General features: G+C 41.8%; 1 long non-coding RNA gene across 1 annotated transcript; it reads right to left on the reverse strand.

Moving 5' to 3' along the window:
• Positions 1 to 1,189: 1,189 nt before the first annotated feature.
• On the reverse strand, positions 1,190 to 1,661 carry LOC121697292. Its single transcript, XR_006026421.1, has 3 exons — positions 1,606 to 1,661; positions 1,367 to 1,515; positions 1,190 to 1,273 (listed from the first exon to the last, which is right to left on the reverse strand). It is a non-coding gene; the product is annotated as an uncharacterized LOC121697292 (long non-coding RNA).
• Between the last annotated feature and the right edge of the window lie 16,540 nt (positions 1,662 to 18,201).

The raw sequence follows: 18,201 nt of genomic DNA on the forward strand, positions 1-18,201 counted from the left end.
ATCAGCATTACACTTGTAATGGTAAACGAGTGATCTCACCAGTTCATTGTAGTCTCAGCCAGGTGCATACTGTATTATAATCATTGTTATGTAAAAAAAAACTAATCAATGATACATTTTTATAGTTAATATGTAATGGTAAACAAGTAATCTCACCAGTTCACTGTAGTCTCAGCCAGCTGCATACTGTATTATAAATCATTGTTATGTAAAAAAAAAAAAATCAGTGATAACATTTTGTTGTAAATAAAAGTCTGACAAGAAAACATGTTGCTTCCTGAATCAATATTGTCCATGCAGTCATGTAGCACTCTGAACAATGATGATGCCAAGGTCACTACACAGTAGTAGTTCTTGTCTTATTTTCTTTATTAGGTAGTAAGACGAATGAGCCAAGTGCCAGTACCCATAATGTGCATGACAGAACATCCAGGCCTAGAACCTGTGTGTCTAAACCCATACAGTCTGCAAAATATCTACAACATTTACAAATATGATTACGGACCTGTTAGGCACAGAACAGAAGAAGAGTAAGTTTGGCTGTAATAAGCTCTTACTAAACAAAACAAAAGCATTATTCTTATGTAATTTGTATGCATGTAAACATTGACGACAATAGTGCATAGCTTCCATAGAGTATGAACCTTTGAGGTAATATTTGAAGAGTTTGGTTTCAAAACGCTATATCTCCATTTTTAAAAACATTAAAAAGTCATGTTATTCAATTGTGTATTTCAGATAATATCAATCAACTTGCTGTTTTGTTGTTTTGATAGAGTAAAGGTAAATCAATTAACAATGCCCAATTACAGTTCTACTGAAATTACTTGCAAAACAAAATGTAAAAAAATAAGAATAATTTATCAAAGTTCTTTAAAATGGTCGATGTAGCGTTTTGGAACCAAACTCTTAATTTGAAAACAGTTGAACAGAGAACTCTGTGCCTTGTCCCTTCAGGCGTTTGAGGCATCTTGCCTATCGCAGCTTTGTAAGCTGGTGCTGGGGTTACTTAGGGCCTAGTCGTCGGGTCATCATCCCGTCATGTGTGGTGCAGCGGATACGGCAGCAGTTCCCGTCTGGTGATTACATAGGCTTCAGGCCACCTATTGATTGAAGCGGGAGACGTGACGGGCAACCAGCTCAGCCATTGGAGTTTTCAGGAATTCTGCTGAGAAGTCTGGAGGGATGGGGATGGTCTTCAATTCCTCTGCAAGAGATGTAGGGTCCTCAAAAACTTCCTGCATGAGCAGCCTCATGAGTTCACGTACATAGTCTGGAAGATATAGCATTCAAATCCAATAAATGTATCCATAACAATCTGTAAACTGTTGTGGCTGTATTTAAAGAAAATCTTTAACAAACTTACTGAAGGTTGGATTTGTTTTCACGGGCTTCACAATGCCTTCCCCCCTCTTCGCCTTTGGAAAAACAACCTTGAAAACGGCCTGTCCTGTAGATGTTGTGGCTTGCTACCGCATAGCATTTTCATTGTGGTGCATTGCTGCTAGATACAACCTATGGTAACAACACAGCAAAATTATGAAATACATAGAATGACTGACAGTCATCTCAATCAGTCACTTTTAAAATGACACTGTGTATTACCTGCACAACATTCCCATGAAGGGGAAAACTACATTTTTTGGTGCAAAACGTAGTATCAGGCTGTGGAAGGACTCTAGTGATGAGGTCTGGTGATGGTGGCTGAGTTTCTCTATATCCTTCAGGACTCTGTTTGTTGAGTAGTATTTTCTCAGCTTTGTGAAGTGCAACTGATCCTTCAGTAAAATAAGAACACATGGTGAAATATCAACCCCTTGCATCACAACAAAAGACTGGAAAAATGTAATACTTGATTTTCTGAGTAAAGATAATTTGGCACATACCAGGTTGTAGCCATTTGCTAGGGTCCCTTGAGATGTGGTCGGGATGCAGACATTTGGGGAAAAGGGGGTCTTCATGAACATGAACATTTTGTAGGTGGTTTAGCAGTGATGTCCACTTTGCCACCTTTTCTTGATGACGTGGCACACCAGTAGACATGGTTTTTGATGCTCTGTAGCCACTTCTTCAGAACATCACAGTCTTCATTGTGCGAAGCTTTCTCAAGTTTCTTGGACAAACCTGTTTACCACACACACTGATTATACGATCTGTTAATTGCTAACTTCAAAGTTTAGGATATGAATTAGGAAAACACTTTACCTTTCTCAAAGTGCCAAACGTCATAGAACTGAGTTACGCTGCGTTCCCTCAGAAATTTCTGGATCTGTGGATGACAGTCTGTCACAATGTAATCCACCTTCAATCCATTCGACTCCAGATGATCTAGGGATCTTTTCAGTCCTTCCTTCTCCATATGATAGCTGCCACCTACTTCATTGCTCTGGTAGTGAATGGTCATTACAAACAAAAAAAACATGAGACAAAAATCACACACTTTTAAGATTCAAATTCAAACAAATCCAAAGAGAGAAACATACCTGAACAAGTTGGATGTCCATAATGGTGTTGCTCTCCAGATTCATTAGAGTGTAGCTGCCAAACTTTGCTGAGTGCCCTAAAAAAATGTATTACAGAGTGTGTAAAGCTTTTCAGCACACCATCAAGGGATGTCATATGATTCAGAATGCAAACTAATAATTTAGTTGCCAGACTATTTTAAATTTCTACAAACCTGGAGAATCAGCCCTCATGTCTCCTCCCACTGCAACCACCCCACCAAGGTGCAATTGATGCTGGAAATGACTCTGCTGATCCATCTTCCACTTGTGAACAATAGCCGGTTCCATGTAATTCCTTGCATGCCTTCTGAAGGTGTCATACTGAAATATCTGGAGTTGCATGGCCTTGCGCAGCTTTAAAAAAAAAAGACAAATAAGAGGCGTTTTAGACCAGTTTAGTTCATCACTAGAAAGATTCACATGTTTGAAATGGTAAAATGCTTACCTTTTCCAGTTGGATGAAGGAGGTCCCTGTAAAGTAGGTAGCCGCCGAAAGTTGTAGGTTGACGACAGGGGTACTTCCAACCATGGGCTGACTCTCCCACTCTCTGAAGTAACTGCAGTGTGGACATCGCTGAGTGAAAGCCACATAGGTTCCCATCCTTCGTCGTTGGAGATTACAGCCCTTCTTACACACTGGACAGTTTTCAAACAGCTGTTTGAGGCAGCTTTCAAAAACAATATACTTTTCCTCATCATGTGTGGACTGTGTCTCAAACCTAACAGATTAGAAACAAAACATAATATTAGCTTTTAAATATGTTTTCTAAAATAATAGCAATGTTGTATAGCTGGTAACCATATACTGAAAGCAGTAGCCAATACTGCTTTTAGTACAGCCAATACTATACAGTAGCCAATGCTAAAAACTTACGAGATGTCAGATTCCTCTGTAAGTACAGAATCTCCAGGGTTGTAAGTCGAGTCCAGAGGCTCCTTATGAAATTCATTTGAGGAGTCGCTCTCCTCCTCGTCCTCCAACTCAAGCCGTGGTCTCTTGCTAGGTCGACAGCCTGGGCCCTTTATTGGTGTAGACGCCAGTGGTGAGTCTATACCAGAAATTATTCCAGTGCCTACACTGAGAAGAGGCAGCTTTGTCTGGATACCTACGAATAATATAGACAAATCTTATTAGTAAAAACAACTACATCACACAATACCTTTGCTTCTCATGTGTGCCGTTTTCAGCGATCCCATGGACAACTGTGTGCCGACTGAAGTCGTCTTCAATAGCGCACTTTGTACTCCCACAGAATGCATTCCCAATAGGTTTACTTACATGTCGACCGACATCTTCACCCATGGGGCCACACAAAGTTGGAACAGCATCTCCCCTCAGAGCTAGCAGCTTCGCAAATCCTGTGCTGAACAAATGCAGGTTGCTGAAGCAGCCATCCGTGAAGTGACGGGGACACAGTAAAATGGTCGGTAAAGTTGGGGGAATAGAGTTAAAAATAAACTCTAGCCAACAGGTACGTGTAGGCTCTGCCTTTGGCAAAGCATACAAGGGAGACGTCCCTTCACAACGAAGAAAACACCTACTACCCATTGCTAACCGAAACTTTACTTGCTGAGAAACGCGAAATCGAACTGTTCTGACTGACTATGAAATCATCTGATGACGCTGTCCCATTTACTCCCAGCAAAAGTACGAGGTTACGTCACCTCGTACCGGAACTAAAATAAAGCAACGGCTGAAATTCGCATCGAGGCGTTTCTAGGCAGGTCAGTAGTCTGTCTTTGCGATATTCATTTACTCCCCCCTAGTGGTTACTTTTGATATTGTGTCTTTGCCGACCATTTACATATACACAAAAAGCTATGTAATCCACGATAGGACAAGGAAAAAACGAAAAAGCATAATAGCACCCCTTTAACATTAAGTGCCTTAATCCTATACCATCATCAATGTCCTATTGACTAGACGCTTACTCTACATTGTGTCAGCGATCTTTAGAAAGAGATACTAATAAGCACATTTGGTTGCACATAACTATGTTTTGGCTAGACTTCTTTCCAAATGGGTGAAATTAATGTGATTTGCTTTGCTGCATTAATCTAACTAGTACAGTGCCCATTCAAATATGCCATTCCTGTAGAAAACCCTAGCCCAAATATAGCTGCAAGCAGCAATGTGGGGGCCAAACAGTAGGCCGGAGTAACCACGGCAACTCAATGCTGTTAGCTCAATGCTGCAATCAGACCATAAGCTGTCAGAGCAAGTTTCATGTCTAGCACGTCAAAAAATACAAGCCAACTTGCATTTTTGCTATTTGCAGCGATCCTAGAGGTCAAAGGTCACCAAATTTCTTGGACGTCCTCCCGATGGAGTCACGAGTCCTTATACTAAGTTTGGTTTTGATAGATGCTACGGTAGCTGAGATGTGAGCTCACTTCCTGTTGAGCGGCTTCGCCACCAATTTCGATTGGCTGCTACGGGTGACCAGACGTCCTGAGCAATTCGGGACAGTCCCGAAATCTAAGCGTTTATCCCGAATCCCTTAATTGTCCCGAAAATTATACTCAATCAGAATACTGAGTAGTTATTTTCTGATAAATATTAAAAACTGTCCGTAGAGAGGTTGAGTCGACTGCATGCAGCCCCCGACGGCAGCTAAGTGTCTGGATGCAGCCCCGGCTACTTTGTTTCTTTTTTGACGTTCTATAATTAGGTGCGAATATGCACTGATTTTAGCTCATTTTCTTTCATTCCTTGACATGGCTTATGTACCGGAACCCCAACACGCCGCTAAAAAGCAAAAGCTATACAGGTACCGGGAGGACTATCTAACAATTATTTTGTATTCTTACTTAATGACCCATAATTTTGGCAAGGCTTGTTATTAGCGTTAGGCTATTATCCTTATTCTGAAAGGTCTGATTTGCACTATTACGCAGTCATTGATTTTTTTCCCCCACAATGACATTTTGAGTTCATGATTTCTCTGTTGTATTTTGAGGCAGACTTAATGTTTGAATAAAATGTGTTTTGGTACAGGTTTGAAAATTCATTATCTTTTATAATAGTCTATATAGGCCTACAACCCCCCCCCCCCTGAAAAAAAAAGCGTCCCGAATTTCAGCCAATCTCATCTGGCCACCCTAGTTATAGAAATCAATGCACTGACAAGGCATGGTCTGAAGATGGTCTGTGCCAATTTTGGTGAGGATCAGATGAAATTTGTGACCTAGGGAAATTTGTTAGTGTTTTTGATTACATCCAATATGGCGACCGAATCAATTATGTTGATGTCATAAGTTGCCACCTGTCGACATAAAGATGTTCCAGAGTATTACCAGACACCATTAGTACATTGTAATTCTAAGCACAACAGCAGCTACAGGCCAAAAAGCATGTTTCTGAATTACAGTGCACCCTAGAGGTCAAAGGTCACCAACTTTGTTGAGTGTCCTCCTGATGGGGTCATAAGTCCACCTACCAAGTTTGGTTTTGATAACTGCAAGGGTTGCTGAGATATGAGCTCACTTCCTGTTTGGCGGCTTCGCCGCAAATTTCGATTGGCTGTTACGGGAGAACGGTAATAGTTCCGAAGACGAAAACCACAAGCTGAATGAGGCTTGGTCTGAAGATGATCTGATCAAATTTTGTGGGAATCAGAGAAAATATGTGACCCCTAATACATTTTAAGTGTTTTTGATGAAATCCAAAATGGCGGAAAATCCATCATGGCGGAATATTACGTCATAGGGTGCGTTGAACTCAGCCTGGTCCAAGGATTCCAATGGTACCTCAGTTTTTAAAATCAGGCCAACGGGTCAAAAGTTATGTGTGTGAAGGCACGTCAAACTTTGGTCTGTTGGTGGCACTAGAGTGCTCAAGGTGGCGACATGAAACTTGCTGAAATGAATCATGGGACTGTCCCCAATCAGTGTGCTAAATTTCACAACTTCTTACCAGACGGTTCTATGGGCTGCCATAGACTTCAATGGCAGAGGAAAGATGAATAATAAGAATACGTAGAAACACAATAGGCGCTTTCACAGCTTCAGTGCTTGGCCCCCAATAAGAAATCATAGAAACACAATAGGCGCCTTCACAGCTTCAGTGCTTGGCCCCCAATAAGAAATCATAGAAACACAATAGGCACCTTCACAGCTTCACTGCTTGGCCCCCAATAAGAAATCATAGAAACACAATGGGCGCCTTCACAGCTTCACAGTTGGCCCCCAATAAGAAATCATAGAAACACAATGGGTGCCTTCACAGCTTCATTGCTTGGCCCCCAATAAGAAATCATAAAAACACAAAGGGTGCCTTCGCAGCTTCGCTGCTTGGCCCCCAATTACATGCCTGCAGGTATGCCTGCTCTAAAAATAGGATGATAGGGAAAAATATTATTCCAGCTAAGCATTCATTAATGAATACTGAATATTATATTATATTAGCCTATAATTAATGTGAAGTAAGCAGAATTTAGGCATGGCTGCATGTGACATTTCTACAGATCAGAATGACATAAGCCTAACAGCTGTTTTGAGTTAAGGTGTTTATTGTTAGCCTATTAAATAGTTTATTGCACATACATTTTATGTAATTTTATATAGCCACTTTTTGCCAATGCGTGTTGTTGCAAAATCTGCAGAATCATTTTATGCAAGCAAACTGCATACAGGGAGTCTTTACTGTTGAGGTCAGACATGATAATCATCCAAACATCTTGCATCTTAACCCGTGATTCAGTACTGCCAAAACTCATCTTATCCTCTCTGCCTCTGTTCCTGCGCTGTGCTGTGTGAGAGGGGGAGTGGCTACAGTAGAGCGGAGAAAGCCAACGTGTGCTTCTTTTTCCGATATATTTAACAATATATTTTGCATTACTTCGCCAAACAACGTCAAACTTGGCACTGCACTTACTCGTGCCCGTAGCAAGACACCTGTCAAGTTTGAAATCAATCAGACTTACGGTTGGACAGATATGCGGTTAACAGGCACACAGACACACAGACAGACAGGCAGACAGATGTTCCTGCAATTTATAGATAGATATGCCATTCACAACCATCTGAAATGAAAACTGAGCTATTGAAAAATGTGAAATATTCTTTAGATGGAGTAGTGTTTACATTGGTTTAGAAAAGAAAGTTCAACTTATGTAATGTAAATGCTGACTACCGTCATTGAAAAATGCAACTTTGTTCAAATTGGCTCACTTACTGTAGAGATGTAACTGGTTAAGGATTTGTAAAGCTAAGGAAAACTAATAATATAGTAATACGCCTGCTTATCTTTACTGCGGCTCTTTGTTTTCAGTGTAATCAATACTGACTTAAACTTTACACAAATTTTGAAGGACTTCAGTCAACCTCAGCAAAACAAAACAAACAGTCGGTTCCCAGCTCTCCGTTTATAACCAGCAACCATGAAATATTTGAGGGGGGAAAGCAAAGTGCTACAGTTCAGGTTAATGGCACTGGTGTTTTTGTAAGCCACCACATCAACTATTAATTACGTGGTGATTAGAGTCAGCTGGTGAGAATTAATCACAGCCTGAGGAAGTTATTGTCCTTGTGCTCGATGAGGACACCTTCACCCATAGGCATTATGAAAACAGAGATCCAGCCACTGAGAGACCAGGAGAAACATTTTAAAATGGAAGTCAAGACTAGATAGATAATGTCTGTAAGTGCAAAGGCAAAGATGTTTAGAACAATTAATTAGACTGACCTAACATCTGGTCTCATTTAATCCTGTGAAATCCTGTTTAAAATGTGATATTTTAACATTCTGTTGGGTGGTGTCTCCATTGCTCTGAAAAGAATATCTAAAATAGGATGGGTTTTATGTCGCCTCATGCTGTTTTGGTGTTCCCTCCCCACAGGTGATAATTGGTTGGTTGGTTGGATGAGTGAGACCTCCCTTCAGTGGTTCCTAGAACAGTGCCCTGGCAGGAATATTGGAATACAATTCAAGAGGCTTTGTGGTAGACACCACTTCCCCATGGCTCAGTTTCTGGCCAAATTAAAGTACCTGTGTTGAACAGTGAAAATGAGATGCAATAACAGTTGACTCTAGTAGGAGAACAGTGCTTGGATGTTGTTTTGATTAATTTTGGGTTTTCTTTCATCAGAATATTCTTTGTTTGCCAGAATAATTAAGGCAAAGATGTTTGTATGCCATTTAAATGACATTGTAGCTTGACAGTATAGGCTAAATGTAAATGATATGCCTGTAAAGTGATTTACAGAGAAAATGTTAAATGAAAGGAGTGTGCCATGGGCTAAAGCATTAGGTACGGTGGGTACATCATTATGAATTATGATTTATTAAGCATGATCATAATGATTTCTTTTTCTGTCAAAAATTACTTCTCATGGAATTCAATTCAGGGTTATTGTACATGAAAAATCACAAATTCATGCATGTAAGACTTGAATTATTAGGGGAATATACAAGAAGCCCCTCCGCTAAAGTGGTGAATAGGTCCTTCTTTAAAACTGATTAATTACATATTATTGATGTTGGCGAAATTGTGAAATTACATGAATTAAAGGTTAGTTACTCATGAGTTTATCATGTTTGTGGCCCCTCAACTAAAGTGGTGAATAATGACATTATGCATTTAGAGAATTTGCACAAGTGGTGTTTAAATCAGAATTTGAGTAGTGGAGACCGCATGTTTGGCAGAAAAAGAAATCATCATGATCATGCTTAATAAATCATAATTCATAATGATGTACCCACCGTACCTAATGCTTTAGTTGATGTATTGTTGAACCATGGCAGAACCATGCAGTAAAATAATTCATATTGTTGTAGTGGAAAAGGAAGTTACCAAAGAAAGTCAGCTAGACTGAAGCCTGTCACACGACTCACTGTAACAGGCCATAATGGGTATTTGCATAAGATATTTGAAGGACGTTCCAAGTCAGTGTGCCCATAGCGCAACAAATTCTGACTTGATGCATCACAATGTAAAAAATGACATAAATAAGGCTAGAAAGGACACAAAAAATGTATTCGCATAAATAGAAACGTCAACAATCACTTTCATTGCAGACTGTCAGTGACGATCGGAAAGAGAACATCATTACCATAGACATTACTGGAAGCTGTGGACGTCCAGACCATCAAAGATGATCATCTCATAAATTCCACACACCATATAATGGGGCTGTCACTCTGAAAGATTAAAAAAATAATGCCCTGCAGATTTTATCTTCTGGTGGTTTACGCTTATCAGGACTAAATAGAGCCTCATTTGTTTATTTAATGAGGTCCATAGATCCAGCCTGACTGCAACATTTTAATTGTCTCCTTTAAAACCTGTATGTTTCATTCAAAAAAACATGATAACTTAATAAGAGAAATAAATTAGTCTTACTGTTATTACAAAAATAAAAATAGGCAAGTCAAACTCCTCCAACAAATTTGTTTTTAATCTTCACATCAGATATACTGTAAAAACGGTGGTGAGGTGGTCTGGTATGTAGTGTTTTGTGATATATAAGCCCAAATTTAAAAACTTTTCTAACAGATCCAGTTTCCTCTGTTTTTTCTCCTTTGTTAACAAATGTATGATTCACCAGGTCCTCAGATCTAAGCTTGGGGTCTACAACAAGGGTTCTGTGAACTAAGCGCTGTGCAATGCAGAGCCACCAGGCACATTTCAAAGTCAGACAATAGCTGCTCAGGTTGTGAGCATTGCATCCTACCTCTAGAGTCCCGACTGTAGGTGACAAACAGGCACAGCCATGGACAAACTCTCTCAAATAATTTATGACAAAACATGTTCAAATAAAGAGTGCATCATGTTGAACAAGAGTGCAGGATCTAGGCACCTTTGCAGCACTAACTTGCCTCTCACATCTTTTTGTTTGTTTTGTCGATAGGGAGTGTCTGCATGGGCTGAGTAATATGTCTGGAGCATTGGAGACAGAGTACAGCCGACCACAAGCTGGGCTCGCACATCTCTCAGGAGCCGTTGGATGACAGAGAAGGAGCACAAAAAGGACTATATTCTAGAGATGAGACAAGGCAAGCTATGCTGTGGAGGTTCATAGTTTCATATCATATATTCAAAAGCAAATAAATATCAATATATTTTGCAGCATTTGCTATGAAAAGACAATCTTACAACATGGAGTTAGTCACAAAATGGTTCATTGGCTCAATTTGGCTTTTGATATGAATCTTTCTCTCTCTCTCTCCCAATACACACACCCACACCCACCCTCCCAGACACACACTCTTTCCAGAGGTCAAACAAGTCAGCCTGTGAGAGCATTCACTGTCTGTATATCTGCCAAATTTTAATTTAAGGTGCAGACCAAAAGATATAGTTTGTGACATTGTGACATTTCTGCACCAGCAATACACTGACATTTTGCTGTGTGTGTGTGTGTGTGTGTGTGTGTGTGTGTGTGTGTGTGTGTGTGTGTGTGTGTGTCTGCCTGCGTGCGTGCATGTGTGTGTGTGCATGCGTCTCTGTGTGTGTGTATGTGCACAGGTCGGACTTGGTTGTGGCTGTGACTCTGTTTACCTGATATAATGATAAATGAGAGATGATTAATACCCAGAGCACTCTGGGACACTGGCAGGGCCACACTGCAGTCATTATCGCATTTCTGTTCAAAACAGTCTACAATTAGCCATTGTCAACAAAGCCTTTTCCAACACCTGTGCAAGCTTACTAGTCTCCGGACAAAAATCATCCTCACTGGGTTAACAATGAAGAGTTGTAGAAATGTAAAGCTTGTTTTACAGTATTTGCATAGAAATGGAGATAGATAAATCTAGACCAGTTAGAAATTTAGACCAGTAAAATACCATATTTTATTGTTATGGTATCTTTTTACCGATAAAAAATGCAAACAATCATTTTGCAAACAGGACAGAGGAAGTCACATCCCAAGCTAAACGCATTACATCCCAAGCTAAACGCATGCACAAAAACACACAATAAAGCTATATCTTATTCCATTAACCTTCTTGCAAAAGAAAACGTGCAATCTCAGGGAGAGCGTTTTAGTTTCACAGCTTACTCGAGTCACAGGGGGAAGTTGTCTCTGTCCGCAAAGTCTTTTATGTTTAATTGGCCTCCTTTGAGTCTCCATTAAAGTGAAGATGGAGAGAGGAGTGGGCATTAGGGAGGAGAGGGCTGGCATGAGCACAGGGGATGCTTTATGACCGGGCATCTGGTGCACATTGTTACTCTCCACTGATCTCAAATCAGCCACCGCCCTCGTCTCTTGCCCCGTCTAGCCACATGGACACACAATGGGGAACTGTGTTTCCTCGCGATGCTGCTCCTCACAACAGAGAAGCACTGGTGCTGGTTCTGTATCAACAAGACTTGGATCTCCACATCAAGCCTTGGAAAATGAGCTTGAAAGGACACATGGAGCAAGCTATAAGCCAGGGCACTTTTAATAGGCACCGTCTGTTTTGACAGTGTAGATAGCTTGGGGCAAAGACTCCAGTATCACCAGTATGCAAATGTTTTAGAATAGAGCTCCATGTCCTATAAATCAACATAGCCTCCCTTTGCTCCCCAATAATGGTGCCTTGCTGTATTTAGAATCTAGTACCCTGTTTCACATCAGTCATCATTTATATGTGCAGATAAAAAGTTGAGTGTGTGAAATTCTATACGGCCTTCTCTGATGATTATGCTTTGATGACAACTATAGTAATACTGCATCCCATCCTCCAGAGGCTTTGGCTGACAAACTGCAGCCTCACCTCCATTATTGATTTTAGTCACTACTGCCATCTAGTGGTCAGAGCACTGGGCAGGGATCGTGCTACTGCAACATTCCTCATTTGCAGCCCTCCCCTCTCAGCTGGGTTTATGAGCCGAGGCTGGGTATCACTAATGAAGCCCGTGTCTTCAGACCAGCGCTGTCTGTGATTGTGTGTGTGGCCATTGAGAGAAGGTCACTAATTAGGGTTCACTCTAAACAGGAAAGCAGTGACAGTGAAACAGAAACAAATTCCCTCGTGAAACCGGAGAGACTGCGATGAAATCTGGGCATGTGTGAATGAGTGTGTGTGTGTGTGTGTGTGTGTGCGTGCGTGCGAGTGTGTGTGTGTGTGCGTGTGCGTGTGCGTGTGCGTGTGCGTGTGTCTGTGTCTGTGTCTGTGTGTGTGTGTGTGTGTGTGTCTGTGTCTGTGTCTGTGTGTGTGTGTGTGTGTGTGTGTGTCTGTGTGTGTGTGCGTGTGTGTGTGTGTGTGTGTGTGTGTTATGCGGAGGTGGAGAGGGCTGTTCTGTAGCCTTATCCTCCCCACCTCCTCCCTCTCCTTAGTAATGGGGCAAATCAGATGGCTGGGAGGAGAAGGGGAGTGGTGTCGGAGAAGGGGAGTGGTGGAGGAGAAGGGGAGTGGTGTCGGAGGGCTGATAAATGCCCCCTGTCGTAAAGCATGAGGAGGACCTGTCAGTCAGCCCAGAAAGTGGAAGCCGAGAGGTTACACATGCTGAAATGCCATTTGCACTGGCCACATACAGTATGTCTCCATATGTTTAAAGCACAGCCTTTTGAAAAATGGGAACTATTATGGGCCTGACCCCAGCTGGTCTTGGTATTAACACACACTTGGGAAAGTGGTGATCCTAAACCACACACTCCCCAAGCTCAGGTGCTCTACACAACCTCCTCCACCACCTCCACCCCCCTCACCTTCTGACACCCCCTCGGGCCACCTTGCTCACAGGGAGCCTGATTCCATTAATGATGACAGGGGGTTCACCGCAAATGGACCACAGCACGACCTCTCTCCGACATAAGGCTGGCCCTGCGTGCGGTCTGCACCACCTATGGGCAGACGCTACTGTAGGTAGATGATCCTCTGTCTGCTGATGAGGGGAGTTGTGGAGTCATCGGAGCAGAGAAACTCCAGTGGGGTGATGGAGTTATCTTTAATGACTTTTCTCCGTCAGATCCAATGTTGAGCGCACTACAGTATAGAAGGCTTAACTCTAATGTCGTTGTTTGAGGTGTATTGGTGCACAAGGCAATGCAGCCTTCTGATCAGCATTGATTCTATTTGCTCGCTGAGGTAAATGTTGTAATTGCAACCATTTTTTCTCATCATCCGAGATGGAACATTAATTTTAATCATTCCAATAAACAAATGTCTGCACTTTGTTGGATATGTGACAATGATCTATTGACATTATCTGCAAATGTCTTTGTCAACGTTTCCAGCTGCCTATTATCCTCTTGTTTATCGACACGTTGCAGTATGAAAAATTACACGACTGTGCAGAGGTATGAATATTCCAATTTCACTGAGCTCATTAGATAGCTCTCCCTTTGGGGAGCGCTCTGTTTGTTTCATTCCAGATTATTTGCATGATGAATTATACAATTTTATATTCAGTGATACGAAAAAATGCAGTTTTGAGATTCTGACAATGAGGCCTTTGGGGCGCGGCTGAGGCAGTCAGCTTTATTTACTGGTAACATCAAAGGGCACGCTTCTTTGCCCCAATTTAGTCTCCATTTCACAGTCAGTCAGTCTCTCTCAACAACTGTAGCAATGTATCTATTTTCTAAACAAGACTATGGTCTTTCCAGCAGATATCCATACAATCCAGTGTCTTCATCATCTGGCCACAGAAAGCACCAATGCACATGTGCTCTTCACGGTCAACAGTGATTGTATTTGCTCACATTAAACCCATGATGCCTTGAGCATGCTTTAATAAGGCTATAGGTGTAAGCCCCAGAAACAAGCACAATGCATATTGTGTTAAGCTTTCAGTGAACTTCAAGGCAGCTTTGCTCCTCGTCTGTAGCACTTGTCTTACATGGAGGGCATAACACACAGGGAAGTGGAGGACACATGAGAGAGGGAGAGGGCCTGTCAGGATGAGTAAGTGGTTGATATGTGTGTCATAGAGCTTCTTAACAGAGCTCAGATGTCTCTTCAGCCTGACAGCCTCCGCTCTTGCCCCCCCCGTCCCATCTTTAACTCAGCAGGATGAGTCTGCCATGACATCTCATTGTGCTCTCAGCTCTCGGCATCGTGATCTCACACAGGAAGACCCAGATTTTCCACCATTACTTTAGCCTGAAGACGTACTTGAAGACAGACATCAGAGATACAGTACATACACAAGAGGCAGTTGAGAAAAACACATGACATCCCTGTAAACCGCATGTACACTGAAAAGAAGATACACAGGCACACGTAAGTGAGTCACACATTCACACACACAAACTCATTTGCTAAAGATGCAATGGAAACTACAGAGGCACAAACTGTTCAGAGTTGATGCACTTTCCTCTTAAACCGATTTAATTGACAGCGTGTATGTCAGGAGGTGAGCTGGAGGGTGCTAATATTCCTTAAGTGTGGCCCTGCCTCTGATGTACTCTTAACATGTCTGAGGCCCCGTTGTCAGACGCACTCACTATTACGGATCGGAAGTGCCAGAGGAGCATGAAAACAAGACGATGATCTGCATGCCGCAGAGGTGATGGAAGGTAAATGGCAATAACCTTCCCCTATAGGTAGCTCTTCACTGAGGGAGCAGCAGACTGCAAGGCGTCTCATTAGCCTGTCTAATGCCCCACTGAGAGATGCCGCGCTATATGAAACTCTAGGTGAAGACACGCGCCATCCGCTCGCGGTGAGCTAGGATGCATTATTCACTAAAGTAGTCGGAAGAAAGTTGAAGTGGAAGGTATTGGATCGCCTATTGTCTTGACAGAGCTAATCTTGCTCTGTGGGGTGTCATTTAGTGAGAACGCATGCAAGAAAAACCTCTTAACAATTAAGACCCCTACAAAACCACACACGCGCTTCAAGACGATCAAATGAAAAATTGAATTTTCAGCTCCGTTCCTTCTCCCTGTTTGGATACAAGGGGAGCTTTGAATCTCTTAACCTTTTCTGTGTGTGGCAGTATCAACCCATGGACAAGATTAGGCGCTGACACATTTGTCAAGGGATGACAAATTAGCCATCCTTACAGATGCCTGATTGCTTGACCTTTATTCCACAAGAGGTAAGAGGGCCTGACAGCACTAAACGGTGCCAGTCTGAAATAGAACCAAGTCGGGGAAATGCACAATTCGCAATGTCTATAATAATTTCATGCCATTCGGTAACTCTGAACTCGGGCACTTGAAAGAGGTTATTTAGATTACCTGTTGTCTGCCATGGTAATTGAAAATTCTGCTCTCACCAGTAAGATATAAAACTAGATGGAGCCCATTCCATTTGAAGCACAAAGTGCAATACGCATTAAACATTATAACCCATGAAAATAAATGGCTCATTTAGATGTTCTGGATGGAGATCATTACCAGTGAGGACTTGATTCTAGAGATGCACAGCCATGCAGCTCACTCCACCAAACTCATTTTATCTCGGCGCTCTCTTTTTATTTAGCTCCCAGCCATAAAAATGTACTCTGCCACAAGCATATTGTTAGAGACACATCAGAATGCAAGTGCTCTTCACAAAGAAATGAAGAATGACAAGGTCACACTTACAGTGTGTAGGAAAACAAACACAAACCCATTCCAGTCATCACTTTATGATTCACCTCAGAAAAAAAAAAATATGCATACATGCAAACAGATTCCAGGCACGCACATGCTAATGAAGTACCCTTGAACAGAAAGCACATGCCACTCTCTATCTAGATCATTGTGAAGTCATCCTGTGAGTATTTTCAGACAGCTAATAGGATGGAGTTGCCCCTCCCCCATCTGATTTTTTTTTCTTGATGATTGACATAAAGGCGGTCAGGAGGCCGATCCCCATAAAGTGTGCAGCCATGGAAGCTGACACTGTCACCCATGTAAATTCTGTGTACTGTGTGTGCTATGACTGGCAGGGGTTGTGTGGTGGCATTCCAAGTTAAGATGAGTCATGATGACTCGATATGAGGATCAATGGTTACGGCTACATGCATTTTCAGGGCCATGACACAAATGCCTGTTGGCCAACAAAAAAGTGTAAGATTTTGACAATACATCTTCAAGAGGAGACTTTAGAAGTTTTGGAAATCCTTCCTCTCTCCCTCTCTCTCTCTCTCTCTTTCTCTCTCTCCCTCTCTCTCACTCTCTCTCTCTCTCTGAGTAGGACATTTCCTCCCAGACAAGGAAACATGAGCAAAGTAAATCACTTTTAATTAGAATAAATCCAAGATTAGATCTCGCCTTTCGCATTCCATCATTTGCATAGCACCTCTCAATACCTGGCACCTCATTAGCGCTCCTAGGCGCAATGAGGGCTGTGCTTCTCTCCTGGTAATTAACAGAGTCCGACCCATCCTGCGCATCTCCCAGACCCACGGGGGACCTGGCAGCGTGGGTGGGCTGGCAGAGCTGGCAGTTCTGGGAGAGGCAGGGGGTGGCAGTGTTGAGGATGTAGAGACCAACAGCATGTTGCTGGTGGGGACGTGTTCGCCTGGGGTTGGGCAGAGTTCCTTCTCGAGGGTGAGGGATGGGTCCAAATCCCGTGTATTCACGGGTGACACTCCATCTGTCTCACCCAAGGCCTGCAAGGGGATCAATGGCTGCTGAGGTGGCCAAATGAGCTATCTGCATCCGCATTAGTATTCCTGTGCGGCGGGCGGCTACGTTGGCCTCCCAGTGCTCTGACCGCACAGGTGCCACGTCGATAGATTGATAAGACAAGGGAGACATGGCCCAGAGAGGCGGTGGGTGGACAGTGATTTAACCTGCCTCCACTGACACACACACAAAGAGAAGAGACATGCTGTTACTACAAGATAGCACAGGTTTTTGCAAGTGACAGTGGAATGTCTTATACATAAATCATAAGCCATTCAGCTCCCTTGCTTCTATTTGCTTGAAGGAAAACTTATCTTGAAAATCATAATCTTGATTTAATAATTTGGTATGACTTTGCTACAGGTCCATTGTGTTAGCAAGGGATATACTTAAAGAGCTATGTCAAATATTTCATATTTTATTACAATGGGATATAAAATCTTGTCTAAAACAATAGTACAGGCAATATAGCGCTCAAAATTGCAGCTGTCTATTTTTAAGGTGTCCCAGTGCCTTTCTGGCAGTTAAGCAAGAAAAAACTCCTCATTTTAGGAAAGCCACTGAGTCTGACCTTGAAACAGAAAAATACAGAGGTTTTAACAGTCTCATTCAAGTGTATTCAAGATAAACCATTCAGTCCTAGTATGTGGTACACTGATCTTTTCCTCAACTGTGAATAACAGCATCAGACGTTATTTTAGGCATCACAAGAGTCTATGATAATAACAAATATATATATTGAGGTACATTCAATGTCAAGTATTTTCATTTGATATCATAATGTTTTGCCCATCTATTGGGTTATGTGTACATTGAAATAATAATAACTAACGGCATTTTGTTATTACTAGCAAGATACTTGAGCATTGCATATCGCAGCAATAAAACGTCAGAGGCAGTCAATGAGGTTATAAAGGCCAGGCAATAAAAGGCAGGCATGATTAGCCTTTCTTCAAGACAGTTTTTCTATCGATTAAATATTTATCATCCTTAAAAAATATCTATTTCATGATGATGATGATGATGATAATGATAATCATAATGCTAGTCTAATAAATGACCTTGAATCTCAGCCAACCATGGCAAAAGTCCATGCAATAAGAGAAGACTTGCCTGTATGAAGAGTTAGATATGTGAGGATCCCACCTACAGATTTTATAATGATGGTCACTAAAGGTTAATAAAGGTTTTTGGAGAAAAGTCT

Source organism: Alosa sapidissima, chromosome 22 (assembly GCF_018492685.1).
Source record: "Alosa sapidissima isolate fAloSap1 chromosome 22, fAloSap1.pri, whole genome shotgun sequence".
NCBI lineage: Eukaryota > Metazoa > Chordata > Actinopteri > Clupeiformes > Clupeidae > Alosa > Alosa sapidissima.